The sequence below is a fragment of the Oncorhynchus masou genome, chromosome 31 (assembly GCF_036934945.1).
Source record: "Oncorhynchus masou masou isolate Uvic2021 chromosome 31, UVic_Omas_1.1, whole genome shotgun sequence".
NCBI classification, from domain to species: Eukaryota; Metazoa; Chordata; class Actinopteri; order Salmoniformes; family Salmonidae; genus Oncorhynchus; species Oncorhynchus masou.
This window is the reverse complement of record NC_088242.1, coordinates 56,631,407-56,643,465: the sequence shown is the minus strand read 5'-3', so window position 1 is coordinate 56,643,465 and position 12,059 is coordinate 56,631,407. Positions and strand designations below refer to the sequence as shown.

The following is a 12,059-nucleotide window of genomic DNA, read 5'->3' as shown; positions in this document are numbered from 1 at the left end:
GATCATTTTGGTGGGAACATTTAAAAATAAAAAAAAGCTCCACTACATTAGAATGTTATTACAATACCTGCAATAATGTAACGTTGTATAGAACAAAAATGTAATACAAATATTACATATCAACTCCAGCCACTTTAATAATGGGAATTGATGGGAAATGATGTAAATATATCACTAGCCACTTTAAACAATGCTACCTTATATAATGTTACTTACCCTACATTATTCATCTCATATGCATACGTATATACTGTACTCATCGACTGCATCCTTATGTAATACATGTATCACTAGCCACTTTAACTATGCCACTTTGTTTACATACTCATCTCATATGTATATACTGTACTCGATACCATCTACTGTATCTTGCCTATGCTGCTCTGTACCATCACTCATTCATATATCCTTATGTACATATTCTTTATCCCCTTACACTGTGTATAAGACAGTAGTTTAGGAATTGTTAGTTAGATTACTTGTTGGTTATTACTGCATTGTCGGAACTAGAAGCACAAGCATTTCGCTACACTCGCATTAACATCTGCTAACCATGTGTATGTGACAAATAAAATTTGATTTGATTTGATTTGATTTTATGTCGCACATTTAATAGACATTACACACCACAACATCATCACATGTCACTTCATTAATTATTAAATTGAGGAATGTGCATGACTCTTTATCTTCATCTCGAGAGCAAGGGCCAAGACACAGCAGGAATTCAGATGATTTAGCAGAGTTTGACCCAATCGCTCTCTCACATGCACTACAATGGCAGAGTCCAGTGATGGATGGCCTTCATGTCACTGGGGAGTGTTTAGTTAGTGGGTACTCACTGCCTCACAGCCACGGTCCAGGAGTGAGCTGAATTTACACTGATAGTGGCTGAAGTGGCACTGCTAAAACGTCATGCCCCAGAGCAATGACTGATGATCAGGATGTCAAATCTGCCAATAACACAAAGAGAATATCAAAAAATGATGTTAGAATATGTCACGCCCTGACCTTAGTTGTCTTTGTTTTCTTTATTATTTTGGTTAGGTCAGGGTGTGACGAGGGTGGTATGTGTGTTTTTGGCTTGTCATGTGTTTTGGTATTGTCTAGGTAAATTGTAGGTCTATGGTGGCCTGAATTGGTTCCCAATCAGAGACAGCTGTTTATCGTTTTCTCTGATTGGGGATCCTATTTAGGTTGCCATTTTCCTTTTTTGTTTTGTGGGTTATTGTCTGTGTGTTGTTGCATGTCAGCACTCGTTATTATTAGCGTCACGGTCGTTTTTGTTATTTTATTAATTTGTTTAGTGTTTCTTCGTGTTCATTGTAAATAAAGGAGAATATATTCAAATCACACTGCGCCTTGGTCTCATAGTTACGACGAAGGAGTCAGAATATTACATTATTCTGGAAAATGTCAAACTTTTCTTTAGGAATCTGTGATGCATATGGTAGGCCTACTTGGAACTTGAGTGATGTTCTTTCTACTTCCATGTTTTTGTCGTGGTAAGGCCCTGCATTTAGGCTACTGTAGGCCATGTGAAACTGTAGTGACCAGCCAGTGAACCCAGTGGCAGACACAGACTAGACCTCATGTTTACTGTGCTCTTCTTAGTTTTCCTGCCAAACGTTCTAGGCAGAAAGGTAATCTTGTTTCGCCCGACTCCCCATTAGTAACTACTGGAGTATGTTCCTCATGGACAGGTGACAAGGACGTGATGTTTAGGGAACAGAACACAACCTTGAATGTGGCTTCCACATCCCTACTTATATTACCACGACTCATGACTCACTCACCACCCAGCAATGAGGATAGATCAAAATTGAGACCATCATCAAGTGACACTTCATTATCTCCCAGCTCTGGTGAGTCAGAGGAATCAAAACAGCCAGACAGTGGCGTGACCAAAACAAGCTAGTACACCAATGAACGCTTGTCCTTGGGTGATGCTTTTCTCAATTTGAAACACTGTAACATTGTGACCTTTTTATCAAAGCAATTCATTCTCCATTCACTATCAGCAGAGTTGGATCCCATCGCTGACACCAATCGTCTGACGTGCTCTTCACTTTAAGAGTTCAGTACCGTGGATTTGGCAGCAGATCAGAACTGCTCTGTTATTTGTAGGACTTTGATTCCTACTATACTGATGCTGTGGCGTTCTTATACACAGAGATAAGTAAGTTTGAGAAAAATGGGCAGACCAAACATCATTTCTTCTGTCTGTTGAACCCCAGCCAGCCCTTCTCTCCACTTTCTCCTCCTCATAAACCATAGAGAGTAGAGACTGAACAGTTTCAACTCAAAGGACTGCTAAGGACTGCAATGTAGTCTGGAAATTGTTTATAAAGGCTGTTATAGGGAGCCATAAGCAGTTGCAACGGCTTATAGTAATTCATATAGTTCATAATGGATGTTATTGAAGTTTTGTATGTCCTACAGTACACAGGTAGACACTGTGTGAACGTGTTATATACAGCGGGTTCATAGAAACTACTACCAAAATGACTCCTTATGAATCCTTATCACTGCATTTCTAAATATTCCTATTGGTATGTTTCTGTACTTTCCAGGCATAGTTTAGTGTAGTGTTTTTGACATGAATTCAAGTTAGTCTGACTTGCAGCATACCAAGGCGCATGAATTAATGGTGCTGCAGCTGGCGGTACCTCTCTGGCTGATACGGCGCTCAGTGCCTCAGTCTCCCTGTGTTTAGGTAATGTTGGACGGCTTCCAACATCCGCTCAAATAGCTGAACATTTCCCCGTTCAGCCTTTTGAAGAGTTGCCAGTGTTTTTAAGATACTCAAGTCTCACACAAGTTTTGGGCCTTTGCCTTATCAACTGCACTGCCCAAATCCATCACCACCTGCACGTCCAGTACCACCTGTTATTCTTAGATCCTCCTCTTTCTGGTTGTAAATCAAACTCCCACACGCTACATTATTATTTCTGACCAGACTGCGAGCTCCGTCTGTAACTTTTCCGTGGAGGTGGGCCCAGTTTAGTCTTGTTGTCATTTGCATTAAGTTGATAAAAAATAGGATTAAATGTGACTTTTTCTCCCCCTCTCTGAGAGTCCAATGTTGCTCCTCCAATATAATCAGCGAAGGTTTGTTACAGTGACTACAGTAGCTAGTATGTTTTGTGTTTTTGTTATAAACTTTTTATATAGCATTGAGTTAACTGAATGGCGGTACAGATATAGCTTAGTCAGTCCTCTGTAGCAGTTAGTAAACAATGGGCATTGTGGAGCACCAGCCCCAAGGCCACATCTCTCTCTCTACTGGACCTTAGTAATAATGACTGTATCAGTCTACTATCCCCAGAGAGAGAGACGCCCCAAAGAGGCTCTTTCTCGTCCAACACCTGTGTAGTTTTTATGTCGTTCTGCATGTGGCCATGCTGTGCTGATGTGAACTGACCTCGGTGGTATCCGCAGATAGTGTAGAAGGGAGTGAGCAAGGGCCTTAACGGCACCAGTACGAGTACAAGAGAGTGTCCGATTATTTATGCTGAGCATGTGAACAGAGGGACATTGTTTTGAAGCAGACTTAGGGGGGTTTCAAAAGCGAGTAGCCTAGCGTTGAGCCAGTAAACCAAAGGTCGCTGGATTCAAATCCCAGAGCCGGCAAGGTGAAAAAATCTGCCGTTCTGCCCTTGAGCAAGGAAGTTAACCCCCAAAAACAACTGCTCCCTGGGCGCCGATGACGTGGACATCGATTAAGGCAGCCTCCCCCGTACCTCTCTGAGAGGGGTTGGGTTAAATGCGGAAGACACATTTCGGTTGAATGTATTCAGTTGTACAACTGACTAGGTATCCCCTTCCCAGTTGATGTAGTTCACTGAAGACGAAAGCTGATTATATAGAAGACAGTGATTTATTTGAAAAAGGGTTTTGTGTTATCTGTCAGTTGTAACATCTGTACAGGTTGTTGCAGACTGCTCTCAACAGCTGTCCTCTGCACTCCATTGAAGTGAGGCCATATTCTCTCCATGTTTACAATAATTTGTCGCTTCAAGTGCTGTCTGTTTGCTCAAGGCGCCAGAAGCATATTCAAACTTGAGTGTTCTCTGCCATGGATTAAAAGCAGAATTTCTCATTTTCTCTAAGGCCTCTCAGTGGACTTAGGCCACAGATGAATCAAATGACTGAAAGTCGACTGGGGCTATCAATTAGTGCAGAGCAAATGAAGTGGCCCAATGTTCTACCTTGAAGTCCATCATTCTCGAAGGAACTGAAGGGTGTGGAAAAACAAAATATTTTCTGGGTCAGCTGGATCACTGTGTTTCTTGAGACTGGAAAGCACTTGGGTAAAAGTCTGTCAGGTTTTATTTGAAGATCATTTGTTGTTTGTAGAGTAAAAATGCATTGTATGGCCCTGGGAGCTATTACTCCTCTTTGCTATTTTTAAGAAATGCCAGATCGGACATCTACAGAATGCCTAGGAGATCCTCTGGGATAGGAAAACCTTTGATACATTTTTTTTTAAATAGAGTGAAAGGGTGTATGAGAGAGAGAGAGAGAGAGAGAGAGAGAGAGAGAGAGTGAGAGAGAGAGAGAGAGAGAGAGAGAGAGAGAGAGAGAGAGAGAGAGAGAGAGAGAGAGAGAGAGAGAGAGAGAGAGAGAGAGAAAGAGAGTGAGAGAGAGAGAGAGAGAGAGAGAGAGAGAGAGAGAGAGAGAAAGAGAGAGAGTGAGAGAGAGAGAGAGAGAGAGAGAGAGAGAGAGAGAGAGAGAGAGAGAAAGAGAGAGAGTGAGAGAGAGAGAGAGAGAGAGAGAGAGAGAGAGAGAGAGAGAGAGAGAGAGAGAGAGAGAGAGAGAGAGAGAGAGAGAGAGAGAGAGACAGACAGACAGAGATCTTCGTTGTCAAGGTGGGGTATTAGGTCTCAGTCCTTATCGGACATCTAAAGAATGATCAAGATTAGTCTGCCCATTGATCAGAACACAAAGAACAAAAAGATGTTCATCAGAGTCCAGTTGTTGCATTCATGTTTTAAACAATAAGTATGTAGTTATTGCTAGAAATCAATCAAATATGAAACATTATAGCATTAAGCTGTGAAACCATAAGGGACCGGGGACCAAGCCCTGCTGCACACTGTTAGAACGAACAGCAGTTTGAATTGTCTCATAGCTCTGTCTTTATTTCCCCAGCCTCAGACGACTCAGCCCTCCAATCTTATTTCCAACTCCCCTGTTGATGGTAAGATAAAGGACTTTGACACAGTGACTCTTCCCGACATGACAGGCTTTTTTTTCTTTCTTGCCTTCTTCCCCGAGTTTAAGAGTTGAAACGTGGGTCAGCAGCTTTTAGCAGAACTCCAGACTAGAATTCCAGATGGTGGAGTCAGAAACTATCTCAGCTCATCAATTTAACAGAGTGCTGCTGCATATATCTACGCTTGCTCGGGCCAAAGCTTCCGGCCACACCATGGCCCCAAAGGAACAAATTGAGACATATCTTGTCTAATTGGTTACATGATGACCACTATGTACCCTACAAGGAAGCTGTCGAGGGTGAAATGATGCTGAGTGCATATTTCCGTTAGGAATCCCAAACTCTGACACGTCATCCTACGGTATTGACTGACCAAATGTCCATCTAGGCCTATGGCAGTTTTCCTGTGTATTACTGAACATTCTTCTATACCAAGAGGAAAGATGACACCATGTTTAAAAAAAATGATCAGGGAAATATTCCCTGCAAGAACATTTCTGGAATGTAACAAATTGAGGCAGTTACTGAGAATCTACTTTTATTTCCATGTAAACAGAGATGGTGGCCATTTTGAGTTCACTTTCATTCATGTCTCCTGTTTGTGTCAGTGTTGCCATGAGCACTGAGGGGTTGGCAAGATCGGAAGCAGTGGAGATAGATCAAAAACAAGGACTACATAAAATACTTGTGATTAAATGCAACAACACATTGGGGTCAATTCAGGGCCGGCGCTAGCCTTTTGGGGACCCGAAGCAAGGTTTGGTTGGGGGGCTCCCCCACCTCGCGTGAAAACATTTAATGGCCCCCTCTTGACTGTGGAGAGAAACATGTAAAGTTCATTTCCTGCCTAGAACCTGCCCTGGGTCTATTGGTAACATTACCAAACATATGTTTCTTTATAAATATGTTTCTTCATTAACATGCTTTGTTTCTCCCAAAGTTGTTGTTCCAGCAACAAATGATTTAGCTATCGATACTGACGGCACAAAATGAAAACATACAGTATATAGCGATGGCAGGCCTAATCTCAGTTTTTGCCATTTTTTTTGCAAAACAGACATCCCGCGTTGTTCAAAGCCATTTCACGCGCTAGCCTACCATCACTCTCAGACAGGCCCTGTTTCCAATGTTTTCTATGCTACAAGCACTTTTCACAAAAATCCCTGTTTTTCTAGGAAAATCAGTGAGTCACTAACTCTAACCACACAAACATTATGCTGTGTTTAGTTTTCTCTCTGTGTGTTGCTGTGTGTTTTGATGGAACTCTGATCCAGCATTCTGCTGTGTCCCCCCAGCCTCCAGCAGGCTAAAGCTGGGTCACCCCGGCTATTTATTACTGAGCTCAGTAAACTCACTGAGGAATACCAACCATACAGACACTGGGCCTGACAGATTCCTGGGTCTCTGCCTTGTTTTACAGTTGGACACTGCTTATTGGGAGTTATGATGAGTGAGGAACACAGCGTGTGTGGGTGTGATGTGTGTTTGTTTATATGGGCAAGCGTCCTTGTTTGTGGGCGTACAGAATAGGCTTCACTCCCAGGTGAAGATGGCCACTAGTGGATTCCTATTCTCTCCCTTACTAAACATCTTGGATTGGATTACAACAGAGACGGGGTTGAAAAGGGGAGTTGGTGCACTGTCCCAGAAGGGAAAGTAGCCTACTATTTTTGTTGAAGCTGAATGTGCGTGATTTGGCAAAAGTTAATGTGATGTCCTTACAAGTCATTACTTTCTGTATCCACTTTTTCACTTTTTCACATTCTTCACAAATGTGTATTATAGACAAGGATCTGATCATTCCTCTGGGACTTAAAATGCATCCATTTAACTTTCCTGAAATGTACAATTCCTGAAATTCTTAACTAGCCGAGATAGGGTCGGGGTCATGATCACTCATCGTTGCAGAAAGTGTCTTTTCGTTGCTCTCAGGGGTCGGGATGGTTTGCCCCATAATACGGCCGCTGTCGTCTTAACTATGAAAGCGCCAACATATTTTATCATAAAAGCGTCAGTGGAGGTCATAATTGGTAATGGCTGCAAATTGACACTGTCTGTCAAGCAGTAACACTTATTATTTTATTAACTTTTTATAACACAAATAAATGGTTTAATGCCCTAAACTAAGCATATATTAGAAAAAAATGACATTTATAGCAAATTGGATGTTTGAAAATAAATGTTTTTGTATGGTTTTCATGTTTTGAAAAGTTATTTTGATGAATTTGATCCATAGCCACTTGTCATGGACATTTTTCTGGTATTCATTCAAAGTGTTGGATTTCTGTGATACTCAGAGGCTGAGAAATTGTCGATTGAGCTAATCTGACATACATATATCAGTACAACCTAAAATGGCCACCGATATAGGCAAAATGAGCTTATCTGCCATGAGACTTTTAGCTCTATCTTTGGAATGCTTTGGGCTATCAACTCAGTTCTAATTACATCTGAAATATGCAGTGGCGATTGTAGCACGTACATCTTGGTGGGGGAAAAGTGGGATTCATGCCAGCAAAGCCACTACACAACACAATACATCAATTGCACTATAGCGGTGACAAGCGGTACCACAAACTGTTAGAGCATACATAAAGCTGTCCCAACAGCAGTCCTAACATCAAACCCCTGCTACACCTGGTTATCAGCGGAGCCTTGTCTGGCAGCAACAGTTCATTGAGCCTCATTTATTGCCTTTCAAAAAAACATAGCTGATATGTCTGACTTGGTTAAACAAATGTGTTTTCTAATGACAATTGAGATGTACAAACTATGGCATTAGGGGACGAGAAGCGGATTAGAGGCAATCTGTAATTCCGATTAAGACATTAATGAGCGAGCTAGGACAGACGTTGTCAATATAACTATTTGTTTAGCACTTATGAAATGTACGGAGACAGAATTCAGAACATGGGACGTTCTTACAGTGTTCTCGCTGTACACCAAGTCAGAACCGTAGGATAAATAAAGGGGGCATGTAAGCAGACAATGAAAGCTCTTACAATATTCGATGATTACATTTCTCTAAAACAGGCTATAGGCTACATGTGCACCACCAAGTCAGAATAGTAGGTGAAATGAAGAGAGGTAAATATACCAAATTATTAGGGTGAGGCATGTGGGCTCCTAACATCTTACTACACAACATACACGTGGTATTACTTTCTTATCTCCAGTATACATATCTCCCTGGCATATTACAACATTTATGCAGCAGCATACAATACATTTTGGACTCACCTTGTTGTGCTCACTTGAACAGGAAGGTGGCGCGGCAGTCCTTCGTGGGAAACTTTTGTCATCAAAGCCTGGTATACTCTGGATTTATGGTGCTATCAAGACAACTGGGAACTCCGGAAAAAAACAAGATCTTCAGGTCGTAGCTCTAGAAAAAAGGCCGGATTTACAATTTTGAATTGGATGACCTTTCAAAACCTATTTTCCCAGTCAGAGCTGGTTATTTCCTGACTTCCCAGTTGACTTAAACTCGCTGAAGTCAAGACTTCGCAGTTCCTAGTTAACAGTTGTTTTGAGCACAGCACAAATCATGCTTCATTGACAGCATGGCCAATGTTGAATGTTTATCATTTTAAACTTGGAAACAAGCCCCTTCATCCCAGATTTGGGACCACACAGCCACTGTCACTGATTCCTTCCAAACCACTCATTGTTGAATTTACGATTTCCAACTTGTTATGTAATGTTTATGGCCAATGGCCGATGAGCACCGATACGTTTTATCTATAATTTCTCTTCATTATTTCTCTTCATATGAGAAGGATTAAAAAGGATTTGCCGGTAAATTGTAGACTTGATTCATGATGATGACTGCTAGCTAAGATTTTGAAAGTATGATGTTGACATGATCAGTCCTTTGCCTTAATGACAGCTTTGCAAACTCTTGGCATTTTCTCAACCAGCTTCATGAGGTAGTCACCTGGAATCCATGCTGACTTGCCTAGTTATATAAAGGTTAAATAAAATAATAAAAAATAATAAAAAATGCTTTTCCAACAGTCTTGAAGGAGTTCCCACATGTGCTGAGCACTTGTTGGCTGCTTTTCATTCACTCCGCGGTCCAACTCATCCCAAATCATCTCAATTGGGTTGAGGTCAGCCGATTGTGGAGGCCAGGTCATCTGATGCAGCACTCCATCACTCTCCTTCTTGGTCAAATAGCCCTTACACAGCCTGGAGGTGTGTTTTGGGTCATTGTCCTGTTTAAAAACAAATGATAGTCCCAATAAGCGCAAACCAGATGGGATAGTGTATCGCTACAGAATGATGGGCTCCTGTATAGCTGCTCTGTGCCAAATGTTGTGCTTGTATCACAAAGTGCACTACAGAGTCAACGTTTTCAGTTCAGCCACACAACACTTTTTTGTTGTAATTTTTACCCACTTTTTCTCTCCAATTTCGTGATATCCAATTAAGATCCAATTGTCATCTTGTCTCGTCGCAGCAACTCCCCAACGGGCTCCGGAGAGGGGAAGGTAGAGTCATGCGTCCCCCGGAAACATGACCCGCCAAGCCGCGCTTATTAGCACCCGTTCGCTTAAACCCAGAAGCCAGCTGCGCCAATTTGTTGGAAAGAAACACCATTCAACTGAAAACCGCAGTCAGCCTGCAGGCCCTAAAACAGACAACGCTGTGTCAATTGTGCGCCACCCTATTGGACTCCCGGTCACCGCCGGTTGTAATGCCGCAACACTGCGATGCCATGCCTTAGACCGCTGCACCACTCGGGAGGTCCTACACACACCACTTTTATACAAAAGAGAGACATTTTTCCAAACGGACCCATTGCTGCTTTTAGAGTTAATTTTGCAACCTGTGGATGGGTTTTGCGTGGCCCCTTTTTAGTAGGCTATAAGAAGATAAGACCTGGCCATATAGACTACTCCCTATTCAAAACGGAATTATCCGTGCTGAAGTAGGCTAGAGACACATTAATAATCTTGTGAAGTTTTGTCTAGTTCCCTACCACAGCGGCTGCCATCATCAGATGCATGGTAATATTAGGTAGGACAGCCTAATTAAATAGCCTTCCAAATCCTATCGCTGTTACAGTGGGGGCATAGAGAAGATGTTGGAGTCTTTCCGAATGCGCAAAATGTATTAATGGATTGAAAGTAGAGAGGTAGGCTAGGCCTATTTGTTTTGTCTTTCAGAATATTTATATGTTTAATATATATATATATATATAACTAATAAATAATGCATTTCAATGTGTTGCCTTGTCATAGCGCCATAACACATAATTTACACTGGAAGATCATTTGAAATGTATTCATAATTAAGGATGTATTAACAGTCTATTTTGGTCTCAGGGTCACAATCCTTTTTTGAAAGAATTAATGCAAATAACCGATGTCTAGAAAATGTACTTCATCATCGTTAAAACATTACTAATATAAGTGTAGGCCTACTACAAATTAGAAGCATAGTTTGAATTATTAATACACATATAATAGAATATAACAATATCATGTAATAGTGCTTTATTAGTAGTAGTTTTAGTATTAGTAGACTATTAGTATTCTTTTTCTACTTGGATGAACTTTTAGCCATTGAGCTAAATTCAACTGGTTCGATAGACAGAGGTTCCTATAATGTTTAGAGATACAGTGAACGAATTAAGAAAAAATACAGGGATTATCGGAATACATTTAGTCAAAACAATTCAGTTTCAAGTTGAAATGTAACGTGCACAAGTACAGTGAAATGCCTTTCTTTGAGTTTGCAAGAAAGGCATTTGACTGCACTTGTGCATATGACATTAAAACTTGAAACATAAATATGCCAATCAGAAAATAATTGACAAAGGCACCTATATCGAAAAACGAATTGTGTTACTTTGTATGAGCCGCTTATTTAATCAATGTCAACCAACACATATTCAAGCTATGGTATTATTTCAAGAGACGAGAATGTCACTCCATCGTTTATATGTCGTGTTCAGGTACATTTTCTGTTCATAAATAGAGGGCTTTTAATTGCATTCGTGATATACAACCTAGGCTTCGTGCAGTGACAAGGCATGAGCAACACATAATGTATATCCAACTCACCGAACCAAGAAATCATCCTCATCACGTCGCACGACATGAGAAAGAGACGCTGATTTCATTGCGTCAACAAGAATGTAACTCATTTAAGTGTATGTTCCAGTTTTAAATGACCAACAATGTGAGAATTGAGATGATGTTGTTATTTCGAAAGCACTGCCTACATTTTGTGGTTCTTTAATGCAGTAAAATTAAATAGGCTATGTGTCAACATCACACATATGTTCTATTGGTTGGTAAAGCTGATTATTAATAGATAGAGGCCGCCCCATTAATAAGTTAAACAAACAGTAGGTATAATAATTCCAAATCTAACTTTTTTTGGCAACATCCAAAGATTCAGTGAATAATCGTGTTCAAGACAAATCAAGCAGTGATATTGGTACTCACAACTTATTTGCATGTGCTGCGGAAGGAATATAGTGAAGGCATGTACACATCTTATTTCTAAATCCACCAAACTATTTCAATTTAAGTGGAACTCTCTCTCAGTCACTCACTCTCTCACGCTCTCGCTCACTTTCTCACACACACACACACACACACACACACACACACACACACACACACACACACACACACACACACACACACACACACACACACACACACACACACACACACACACACACACACACACACACACACACGCACATACGCACACAAAAACACACACACATGCGCATGCATCCATGAACACACGCTGATCACGTAGACAGCAAACCCGGTTCCAAAAAAACAGATAAAGCAACACCTCATGTCATGATGCCTCT

The 12,059-nt window shown here is 41.0% G+C and overlaps 1 long non-coding RNA gene across 1 annotated transcript; it reads right to left on the bottom strand.

Annotated features, from left to right (window-relative positions):
- Positions 1-594: 594 nt before the first annotated feature.
- On the bottom strand, positions 595-11,422 carry LOC135525243 (uncharacterized). The gene is made up of 3 exons (XR_010453100.1): positions 11,290-11,422; positions 8,459-8,603; positions 595-953 (listed from the first exon to the last, which is right to left on the bottom strand). It is a non-coding gene; the product is annotated as an uncharacterized LOC135525243 (long non-coding RNA).
- Between the last annotated feature and the right edge of the window lie 637 nt (positions 11,423-12,059).